Genomic DNA, 12,696 nt, shown 5'->3' with positions numbered 1-12,696 from the left:
GTCTCCTGTTAATTCTTTGTTTGTGATGGTGAATCACACTTCATAAGGAACGTTTCTGAACCATTTACGGAAGATTAAGTCCTATAAACGGAATAAACTTCCAAAGACATCAGAAACCTCTCTGACTACACCGCTAATTACACAAAGAAAGATCGGAGACACTTGGATAAGCATGGAATAAGTAAGGTATGTCTTGAAAGAAAAAAAACGTCTAACTTATGTTCAGTCCGCACTTAGTATTTTTTTACGATGTGATTCTGTTTGTTAACAAACGCCAAAGCTCTGAGAAGGAACTTACATCGGCTACGTGGCTGTCGCCTCTCTGAAGACAGTTTCTGACACAGATTAGTGCGGGTGGCATAAAGCGGATTGGTAGTGGCAGCTGAATGACCCTGCATAGGGAAAAATTACCGAGTGGGTTCTCTGTCACGAATCGCATTTGAATGTTGATTGGTTATGACAAGATCGTATTATGTCTAGTTTGACAGTAGGATCATCGTTTGTGGTTACCGTAATTTATCGTTTCATGATATTACTTCTCGCATCGATCAGGATCACGCCAGTGTGAATATGAAAAAGGCGGGTCGTCCTCAACACCATGAAGGATCTAAACGGCCCCTCACGACTACTGCTCGATAGGGCAGACATGGTGTTCACTCGGCCGTGCAGTATCATACAGCCATGTGACTACCTCGAGTCAGAAAATGAGCTTGTTTTGCAGCAAGATAAGTATCTACACAGATAGTGCGACGAGGTCTAGCTGGAGACCGATGACTGTCAGCGTAGAGCCAATTGTTGCGGCTTCTCTTGGCGCAGCAGCTGGGAGAGGCGGACTGTGTGCACAGCACTGGACACAAGGCTAGCACCAAGTCGCCATTTCAGACAAATGCCGGTTCTGCATTCAGCATCCAGATGGACGTATCCGTGAGTGGAGGCTGTGAGTTGAACGAACGACGCCAGATTGCATTTGTCATTACTATAGGGACCCAACAGGACTAAATTTACCATGTTCATGATATCACACAACTGAAACGAATATTAACCTAGAGAGATTGGTACTCATGTACGAGTCACCGCCTTACATGGCTTAACCGGTGAGGTGCGCCACATCCGGATCGAATCTGCGAGGGGAGTTAAAGACTCTGGCTCTGGTATACTAGCCTAGTGCGAGTGTGGTTTATAGGCGGTTTCCCACGCCAAATGCAGGGCTAGTCCCACACCTCTGCCTCACAAAACAAAATACAAAAACCGTTAAAATGTGCTCCTAATTAGGTGCCGTAGACGACTTCCCACCCGCAGGTTAGCTGACGATTTGAAATACTCTCACTTGTTGTTGGAGTGTGTTGTGACGTGCTGGAACTCTGCAGGAGGGTGTGCAAACTGCCTAACGTATAAATTGCGCTAGTTACAGGAAATGAAACTTTCTATAATTTCAACGCTCTGATAAATACAAATGAGAGCAAATCTCATTAATCATTAGTGATGTAAATGTAGTAAATTTCCTAGAGGCTACATTAAATGTTTCAATGGAACGCCATCACAGTGAGAGCACAAATTCGCTAATCAAAAATGTTCAAATGTGTGTGAAATATTATGCGACTTAACTGCTAAGGTCATCAGTCCCTAAACTTACACACTACTTAACCTAAATTATCCGAAGGACAAACACATGCCCGAGGGAGGACTCGAACCTCCGCCAGGACCAGCCGCACAGTCCATGACTGTAGCGCCCAAGACCGTTCGGCTAATCCCGCGCGGCAAATTCACTATTAAAAAGAAGCCAGGCATATTTTTATCTTTAAACTAGGGTCACCTGCCTTTGACATACGTAGAACGAAACCAAGAATACTCTGAAGCTTTAACATCTGATTTTTTTCTCAAGTCTGTACCACACAAAAATCTTCATTACGCGAACTACTGCAATACAGTGAGCGTCAATACTGCCAGCTACATAAAAGTCTCTAACTACTAAAGCCAATAACTACTAATAGGAATGTGGTTAGCAAAGGAATGATTTTTTTGCAAACCGAACAATGTATTTTTTTACCTTAATAATGTGACATCGAGTACAAAGATATATAATCATGAATAATTTTCAATCTCCAAGTCGGATACTTCCAGAGAGTTAGCATACGCAAACATTTCAGACCTCTACCCTCCATCAATGCTAACTTCTCACATCTAACATCCATCACTGCTGGCTGTTCACCACCAACTGCCCAACAGTACTTCCATTACTGCTGGTGACTAACTTCCAACTGCGCAACACTACTGGCGATTAACTTCCAACAACGAGTCCAGCCAGCCACAGAGTCTCTTACAATGAAAGCGCAGTCAGAGATCCAATGCAAAGCGCTACACAGCGCTGCCAACACAGAAGCAGCCCACTTACATAGCCATCCTGCTCCCCACAAAAAATTTTACTAATTATTTTGGGTAGTGGCCAGCACAATTTGTTAAATTTTTTTTATATTTGTAACATAAAATAGATCAAATGCACAAAATTATTAATGTACTGTTGGTCCAAAGGAAATATTGTCCTCACAGTACCTAAAGACAGTCTTAATCATATATCAGAGCAGTAGTCTATGACAGTTTTATGCCCAAAGTCTGAGCAATAAAATGGTTCAAATGGCTCTGAGCACTATGGGACTTAACATCTGTGGTCATCAATCCCCTAGAACTTAGAACTACTTAAACCTAACTAACCTAAGGACATCACACAGATCCGTGCCCGAGGCAGGATTCGAACCTGCGACCGTAGCAGTCGCGCGGTTCCGGATTGAGCGCCTAGAACCGCTAGACCACCGCGGCCGGCTCTGAGCAGTAAAACAAAATGCACACACAAGTAGTGGATCGTCATGCAGTTTTGAAGAAGTGTTGTCCTCACAACGAAAACACAGTGCTTACTCTTGATATGAAGATTGATAATGGGCCACAACAGAGCAAACCCACAGCAGAGTCATTTGAAGTCTTGAAGAATACTGGTAGAATAGTAGGTCACCACAGAGCAGACTCACAGTATTTCTTGTAGAGATTATGGTAGTAGTGGGCCACCAAGGGCGCAGACCCAGTGTAGTCCTTGTAGAGATTATGGTAGTAGTGGGCCACCAAGGGTGCAGACCCACTGTAGTCCTTGTAGAGATTATGGTAGTAGTGGGCCACCAAGGGTGCAGACCCATTGTAGTCCTTGTAGAGATTATGGTAGTAGTGGGCCACCAAGGGTGCAGACCCACTGTAGTCCTTGTAGAGATTATGGTAGTAGTGGGCCACCAAGGGTGCAGACCCACTGAAGTCCTTGTAGAGATTATGGTAGTAGTGGGCCACCAAGGGTGCAGACCCACTGTAGTCCTTGTAGAGATTATGGTAGTAGTGGGCCACCAAGGGTGCAGATCCAGTGTAGTCCTTGTAGAGATTATGGTAGTAGTGGGCCACCAAGGGTGCAGACCCACTGTAGTCCTTGTAGAGATTATGGTAGTAGTGGGCCACCAAGGGTGCAGATCCAGTGTAGTCCTTGTAGAGATTATGGTAGTAGTGGGCCACCAAGGGTGCAGACCCACTGTAGTCCTTGTAGAGATTATGGTAGTAGTGGGCCACCAAGGGTGCAGACCCATTGTAGTCCTTGTAGAGATTATGGTAGTAGTGGGCCACCAAGGGTGCAGACCCACTGTAGTCCTTGTAGAGATTATGGTAGTAGTGGGCCACCAAGGGTGCAGACCCACTGAAGTCCTTGTAGAGATTATGGTAGTAGTGGGCCACCAAGGGTGCAGACCCACTGTAGTCCTTGTAGAGATTATGGTAGTAGTGGGCCACCAAGGGTGCAGATCCAGTGTAGTCCTTGTAGAGATTATGGTAGTAGTGGGCCACCAAGGGTGCAGACCCACTGTAGTCCTTGTAGAGATTATGGTAGTAGTGGGCCACCAAGGGTGCAGACCCATTGTAGTCCTTGTAGAGATTATGGTAGTAGTGGGCCACCAAGGGTGCAGACCCACTGTAGGCCATGTAGAGATTATGGTAGTAGTGGGCCACCAAGGGTGCAGACCCACTGTAGTCCTTGTAGAGATGGCCAGCAACCATCCATTGCGACTGTGCAGGTGCACAATCACAATTGAAGAGTATTGTGGATAATAAAAGCAAGTCTATAAACCACCACTTGTGCACTCACAATTTTCTTTTGCAATGTCCTTAGAACCAGCAATGCTGTTAACCAGTCCCTTGCTGAATTATCAACACATGTCCAAACACTAACACAGTCATTTAGCCTCTGAGATTTTACACATACAGCATGACCAACAGAAATGTGTGCATTAAAATGAATCCCTACTATTTACTTAATTTGAAGAACTGGTGTCTATACAATTTACAGTTTTACAATATAAGAATACAATTACAAAGGTACAGAAAACATTATTAAAGAACATAATAATATAGATAACATTTATAGTAATACAGGCTTTACAGAGGAACAGAAGTAAGCAAATACAAGAGTATTACAGGAATAGTGACATAAGTAAATAAATGAAAAATGAGAATATACATTGAAATATCAACTTGACACACGAGCATTAAAAGAAAACAGAACAGGATAAATAATGTCTAAACATCTTTCCAAAGTAAAGAATATATTAAATTTGAGGATAACAATATTCCTCATCATAGTAAATGCAGCTTAGTACTAGAACAGAAAAATTCATTTAATCTTATCAGGTAAATATACAGAGACAGGAAGAACACAGATACACAAGGGTACACATAAAGACATAGCGAAATAACACAAAAGGAAAGGACAGGGGGTTGTTTTCAGTGTAAAATTTGGTACTACAGTACGTGTGATACTTCATTTTCAATCGAAACTTCGTTTTCCCATAGGTCTTTTCTTCTTGTTTCAACATTTGTTCCCAAAAAGAAAAATCCTATCTAAGCATGCTTTCTGTATTTACTTTCACATATTTCCTACCTCATCATTTATTTTCTATTATCTTACCTCATCATTTATTCCCAATAAAATCCTACCTAAACCTGTTGTCCCTAAACCCTACTTATCAGTTCATCTCCTCTTTCAAAAACCTATTCCTCAATATACAATACTCTTTTGGTCAACCTTTTTTTCTATAGCTTCTCAATACATTTCTTCCCAATTCATCACAACTCATTCTCTTATATAGCCTAACCTTAAGCTAACTTAAATCTACTGAGCTCAATTACATAAACTAGAGAAAGAGGCAATGCAGCAGCACAAAACAGTTAACACAAACCCGCAATGAAAAAAATGCAAATAGGCAAAGCAAGCACCAGTATATCTAAATTAGCAAAGCAAATGCAACGTTAAACTAATATAAGGCAATATTCAGCAAACAAGTAAAATAAATTGGTGGTAACTGGCTTATCAGAGTAGTACAAAGTAACATTCAGTAGGACAATGACTGGCAAACAGTAGCAGCAAGTGCAATAACTTATACCTAAACATGACAAAGCACAAGCAGAAAAAGTATTGCAATAGGGATAGCAATGCAGATAAGGGAATGTCTACTTACATCTTAATGCCTACGTCATATCTTATCACTAAAGTGATGCACCACAACAACCTATTCTACCAAAAAAGGAAATTCTGTACACAGTTCCTGTTATCAATCACTTCTCCTTCATATGCTTCTTTCGTTTCCTAGTGCTCCTTTTTTTAAAGCATGTAGATCATAAAATTATTATTTAATAGATCTGTAGATAGAAAGTGTGTACATTAGTATATCTATTAAATTTTATTTTATAAAACGAATGCTACAGCGCAACTAGAAATTAGACATCAAATAAAATAAACAAATATGTGCAAGGCAATGCAAAAAAAGCATCATCCACTAGCCATATGACGTTTCATAAGTCAGTAAAAATTCTCTCAACTCTCGGAGGAAGATACTTGGCATAATCAGGTGTGCAGACGTAAAAATATTTCTCATCACTTCATAAGCATTTCAGTAAACAGCACAAAGTACAAGCCCCACAGTGTAATCATATGTTTCCAAGTAATAGCGTGTCGTGTTTGTGATGTATTCTGTAAAGAGACGTCAATAACAAGGTCAACAGCCTCTCTTTTCTCCAACCATGTGAGCACTTGCAAATGTGCAAGTAGCTTCAAAGCGGCTAAAGCAGCACAAGGAAAGTTAAAAGTCCACACAACAATAAGTATATTTCAAAGCAGGTAGCGCGTAGCTGCGCCCAGCACAGTAATATGTCAAGGTCACATACATACAAAAAAATTTCGCTTGAAAATTTACATTAGCAGTGTGTAGAAACGAAATCTCATGAATAACCGTGTCCAAAAATTTCCGTCGGCATTGTGGTACTCACATTCACATTTATATATTCACATCTCATAATTCTAACTGATATTCTGATTCTAATTGATAACATAAGTACGATTCTGTAATAACATCTCATCTCAAAATCGGCGTAGCTTCCTTCAATAATCTCAAAACCTATAAAAAATTGTCTCTGCTCGCTTCAATAGAGTTATATACCTAAAACGTACTTAAAAAATCATGATCCCATACAAATACATCACTCAAATCTCTCGTAGTATCACAGTGGTTCCTAAAGTAAATGTGAAAAGTTCCCAAAATGCAGACAAAGTACAATTTTATAAGTGTGAAGTAATCTAACTGTGTAATTACGTAAATATGTGTCACTGAGATAGCAAAAAAGCGTTTGTCTATCTCAGTTAAATGATCAGATAGCTGTGTAATTCTGTGTTAGAGAAATATGGTACCGATGTGTAAAGTTGTATAAGCAAATACCACATTAGCTAGGGCTCCTTGTCCTTGCCACACGCATGGTACAAAAGTAAGTGTGTAACCCCCATGAGGGTCGATGTAATTATACCCTCAGATGTTACAGATAACATCAACGGAACGGAATGTATCGTCGAGAACTTTCTCTATATCGTAGTAGTTCTAAAATATTTCTAAAAATATTCCAAGTACGAAAGATAATCATTCAAATGCGTGTCACGTAGCGCTAAACTGTGCGTTTTGCTGTAAGGTAATTTCTGTCACTGGCTAACGGTAAAAACGTGCCAAGTGTCGTAGTTATCGCTATTCACAAGCAAAGTTCTCCGGAAGTCAATGTACTCACCTTGTCATACACAAAAGTAAAAATGCTATGCATATAGATGTCGTAGTTATTACGAACATTACCGTGACCAAGAAAGTACTGTACTGTAATGTACTGTTGTGCTACGAAAAATACCTATCTCGTTGCAGCTATGTCACAAAAGTCACTACCAAAAGATGTTTTACTTTCCAGAAGAATGCAGAAAACTGTGCAGGCATGAAACAACTGCAGCGCAAAAATAATAATAAAAACTGTGTCACTCATTAGTAGTATCACAGTATAATCATGTAACTGTCAAACAAACTGATTACTCTGTCATATGTAATCTCTCAGAAAGTACTTTAAATAAAATATCTCTTTTCAAGTAAACCAACATATTGCAGTAAAATCTCATTAGCAGTATATGCGCCAAGTATTTAAGCCTTATAGTCATTACGTAATTCTGCAACTAACAAGCAAAAAAGTACACATAATAAGATTGTGTCGTCTGCTCCCTATAAAAGTGGACTTGTAAAGTTAGTGTCTTAATAAGTTCCATAGGTTCTTGACTGGATAGTTGACTTCAAAACATTGTTGCATGTTAACAGTTTCTAAGTGTGACAAAGCGTAATAGTAACATGAAGTAAAACATTTTACAACTAAGACTAAGTTAGAAAGCAAATTATCTCTCAATAAATGGTTTTACATGAGAAATGTGGTGTAGTCCTTTACTTTTGTTAGTAGCAGAGTTTCAACTTCAACACAATCATCATGCAGTATACATCGGTAAAGAATAGTGAATTTTTTTTCAAGTTTAGCTTCTATGTTATTTTTCTCGGGGCCAGCCGGCGCACATGACTGCCTGCAGTGCGAGTCATTGTCTGTTATCTCTTTATTGTCGAGCGTAATTACTGGGATTCTGAGATCTAACTTCTACAATTTAAACTTGTCAATAGGGCCCGGCCCTGCCCTGTTTGAATCCCGCCAGTTCTGATTAAATTCACGTCTGTCGTCACGATTATATCGTCTGTCGTCATGTCGGTAGTTTCTGTAGTTTCTTTCTTGTCGGTTAAGTGGTGGAGAATTTCTCCCGGAATCGTAACTGCAAGGTGGACCGTTGCATCTGATATTACCCTGTCTCCTTTGATAAAAATTATTCTGGTTCCCAGATTGTCTGTTTCTACGATTGTATCTGTCGTAATCATTACCACGGAGAGGTGATCTTACCTTGTTGCTGTTGCTATTCTGCCAACGGATATCGTATGGGTGGTGTCTATTTCGGGTACGATTTGCGTTATAAAAGTAGTCTTGTCATGTCTAGTTGATATTTCTGTTGTCACGGAATTGTGACGGATGTGATCTGTAACTGTTGTGTTCTTGTTTTCGCATCCCGCGACAGTCTGTGTCGATTTACAATTCTTGTAAAAATCCATGAAAAGCTTCGATATCGTCTTTAGAACGTACTGCCAAAATAATATGTCTTAAATGTTCAGGCAATTCAATTAAGCAAATGCAGATGAGTTCTGAGGGGCTGTACGGGATTGACAAATACTGATTTATGTGGAACATATCTTCAAAATATTTTACCAGGCTGGAGAATTCAGACTGTTCAAAATGTTTCATCATTATAATGCTGTGTTTTACTCTATCTTGAGTAGCCTGTGACCAGAAAGGAAGGCATGACAGAAATGACCGACCGCATTCTTATTGCTGGTTCATTCTCTAGATAGCCACACATAAATTCTAGTCTGTGCTTCAATTAGGAGGAAAGCAAAGAGCAAACTGATGAAGCCAAGCTTGTGGATGTATATCATTACCGCAATTCTTGAATGTTTTAAATTTACGTGTACTGACAAAGAGTTTATAGTCAAAATCACAAAATCATCGTGTCGGCGAGTTGCAAATCGGTAACTGTTACATCGTGTCGTCGGTTCCGTCTCAAGATTCGGTGTACGTTGCCAGTTCCTTCAAAAAACTCCGAAATACCCTGTGTTGTTACTTTGTGACTTTTCCTTATTTTTGAATCCCTCTTCCCGTGTCGGAGCGCGAGTGCCCTCTGAAATATACATAATTCTTGTATTACGTGAGTCAACTGATCTTGTACTTCCCGAATTTCTCTTTTGTACTGTATACTGATTCGTTTCTGATTTTGTTTGAATTTCCTAATTTGCTCGTACTCTTCTGTGTCAGTAAGGGCTACCGGTCTTGTGTCATTCAGATCATCATCTACCTTCGTAGATAAATTAGTTAGCTGATCTGAAAGTTCGACTACTTTTTCCTATAATGTACTGATTTCCTCCGTGTATTTTTCTGAACCAAGCTTCAGAGTGTCCATTGGTGTCGAAATCGTATCTACTGTGTCCTTTAGGTTTTCCTGATTTTGTACAAGTTGCGTGATCGTATCGATAGACGCAACTGAGTCAATTTTAGCCTGCAAGGTGTGATTTTCGTGAACAATAGTCTGCAGTTCTTTTATGGCTGCTTCACGATTCTGTAATGCGTTTTCATGTCGCGAAAGAATAGGCTGAAAATGCTCACAAATTTTTTGACTTTTCGATTCGATTTTAAGTAACTCTGCGATTTTGTTCCATTTGTTGCTGTGATTTGTTGCATTAATTGAAATAATAATATATTAGTGTCTGGAAGATATTCCTTTGTGCTTTTCGGCAGAGCATTTGCCCCGGCAACATTCGCATTTTGAAAAGCAGAGAGTGAGTCTTGACTTAGTTGAGAAAAGAGTAAGGACGCAAAACTTGAATCTACGGTATTTGCAAGATTTTGTTCCGTCATTTCGCATTCCTGAGGCGAGCTATTGCTGACCGATCGATCGACAATACTTCCCTGTTCACTAATTGTTTCACTGTCTACACCATTATTTAATGCATGATCCATATCGCTATGCACAGTTACCAAATTATTTTGGACATTTGTCACTTCGTTACAAGGGAGTGCTGACACGTTACGCTCATCGTCACTATCATTTCTCAATTTACTTTGTAGTCTAGTGATGCGCTTTTCACACGCTATGATTATCCCAGAATTTTACAGAAAAATACAATTTGAAGAGCAAAAATAGCATTGAAAATAATAAATATCTAATTAATTGCAAAAGCGACTGCAAAATATTTAGTGCAAATCCACATGCATGCCACAACGGATTTTCTCATTACAGTATTGTACAACAATGAAAAACTACAACTACAAAGGAAATTCTCTATTCAAATACGCGTTAGCAGTAACAATAGCTAATTTCTAATCATGCACTAATTATTCTAAATACCAGAAAAATCAGAAGATTCCACTGCGGAATCCTCGGCTAAGGGTCGACAGATGAAACTTCTTTATTTAAATGAGTGTGTCTGTACTTAAATTGCTGAATGACTGAGAAGACGAAACTTTTACGTTATTTGATTCTGAAACAGCTGAGTAAAACTGAACGTACTGAGCCTTCTTTCTCTTTACTTTTTCTTATCATGTCAACACTGACCCACAATGCCCTCGCGCAACGCAATCAGACTGCTCAAAAAAAAAAAAAAAACCTGTCTTCAGATAATTAATTAATACAAAAGAATGGCCCTCAATAAGAAGCAAACCTGTCAATAACCTACACATTTCATTAAGCACTTACCTCACAAAAATCTTCATTACGCAAACTACTGCAATACAACGAGCGCCAAAACTGCCAGCTAAATAAAAGATTCTAACTACTAAAGCCACCAACTATTACTAGGCATATGGTTAGCAAAGGAAAGATTTTGTTGCAAACCAGATAATGTAATTTTTTACCTTAATAATGTGACATCCAGTACAAAGATACATAATCACGAATAATTTTCAACCTCCAAGTCGGATACTTCCAGATCGTTAGCCTACGCTAACACTTCAGACCCCTACCCGCCATCGATGCTAACTTCTCACATCTAACATCCATCACTGCTGGCTGTTCACCTCCAACTGTCCAACAGTACTTCCATTACTGCTGGCGACTACCTTCCAACTGCCCAACACTACTGGCGATTAACTTCCAACAACGAGTCCAACCAGCCACAGAGTGTCTTACAAAGAAAGCACAGTCAGAGATCCAATACAAAGCGCTACACAGCGCTGCCAACACAGAGGCAGCCCACTTACACAGTATCTGACTACACTGTCACATCACCTCATTGAACCCCCCGTTTGAATGAATAAAACTTCCCTCGATGGCAATCCCCGATCGTCACTGATTAATGACATGATAACAGAAAAGAATTCTACTTCTGATTAATCATCAGAAATGTAAAACACACGAAACTCTCAGCAATCTTCCATTCAACGCTAAGAAAAATGAAATAAAATAAAATATGGGAAATTTCGTCCCAGAATCGATTCTCTTATTAAGCAGTTGGTCTCAAATTTTAAACATACGGTTTTTGTATGTTGCCAACAAGGCCCCCGGAGTAGACAACATTCCATTAGAACTACTGATAGCCTTTCGAGAGCCAGTCCTGACAAAACTCTACCATCTGGCGAGAAAAATGTATGAGACAGGCGGAATACCCTCAGACTTCAAGAAGAATATAATAATTCCAATCCCAAAGAAAGCAGCTGTTGACAGATGTGAAAATTACCGAACTATCAGTTTAATAAGCCACGGCTGCAAAATACCAACGCGAATTCTTTACATACGATTGGAAAAACTTGTAGAAGCCAACCTCGGGGAAGATGAATTTGGATTCCGTAGAAATATGGGAACACATGAGGGAATACTGACCCTACGACTTATCTTAAAGGCTAGATTAAGAAAAGGATAACCTACGTTCTAGCATTTGTAGACTTAGAGAAAGCTTTTGACAATGTTGACTGGAAAGCTCTCTTTCAAATTCTGAAGGTGGCAAGGGTAAAATACAGGGAGCGAAAGGCTATTTACAATTTGTACAGAAACCAGATAGCAGTTATAAGAGTCGAGGGGCATGAAAGGGAAGCAGTGGTTGGGAAGGGAGTGAGACAGGGTTGTAGCCTCTCCCCGATGTTATTCAATCTGTATATTGAGCAAGCAGTAAAGGAAACAAAAGAATAGTTCGGAGTAGGTACTAAAATCCATGGAGAAGAAATAAAAACTTTGAGGTTCGCCGATGGCATTGTAATTCTGTCAGAGACAGCAAAGGACTTGGAAGAGCAGTTGAATGGAATGGACAGTGTCTTGAAAGGAGGAGATAAGATGAACATCAGCAAAAGCAAAACGAGGATAATGGAATGTAGTCGAATTAAGTCGGGTGATGCTGAGGGAATTAGATTAGGAAATCAGACACTTAAAGCAGTAAAGGAGTGTTGCTATTTGGGGAGCAAAATAACTGATGATGGTCTAAGTAAAGAGAATATAAAATGTAGATTGGCAATGGCAAGGAAAGCGTTTCTGAAGAAGAGAAATTTGTTAACATCGAGTATAGATTTAAGTGTGAGGAAGTCGTTTCTGAAAGTATTTGTATGGAGTGTGGCCATGTATGGATGTGAGACGTGGACGATAAGTAGTTTAGACAAGAAGAGAATAGAAGATTTCGAAATGTCGTGCTACAGAAGGTTGCTGAAGATTAGACGGGTAGATCACATAACTAATGAGGAGGTATTGAATAGAAT

Source organism: Schistocerca piceifrons, chromosome 2 (assembly GCF_021461385.2).
Source record: "Schistocerca piceifrons isolate TAMUIC-IGC-003096 chromosome 2, iqSchPice1.1, whole genome shotgun sequence".
In the NCBI taxonomy this organism is placed as follows: domain Eukaryota; kingdom Metazoa; phylum Arthropoda; class Insecta; order Orthoptera; family Acrididae; genus Schistocerca; species Schistocerca piceifrons.
This window is presented reverse-complemented; position numbering follows the sequence as displayed.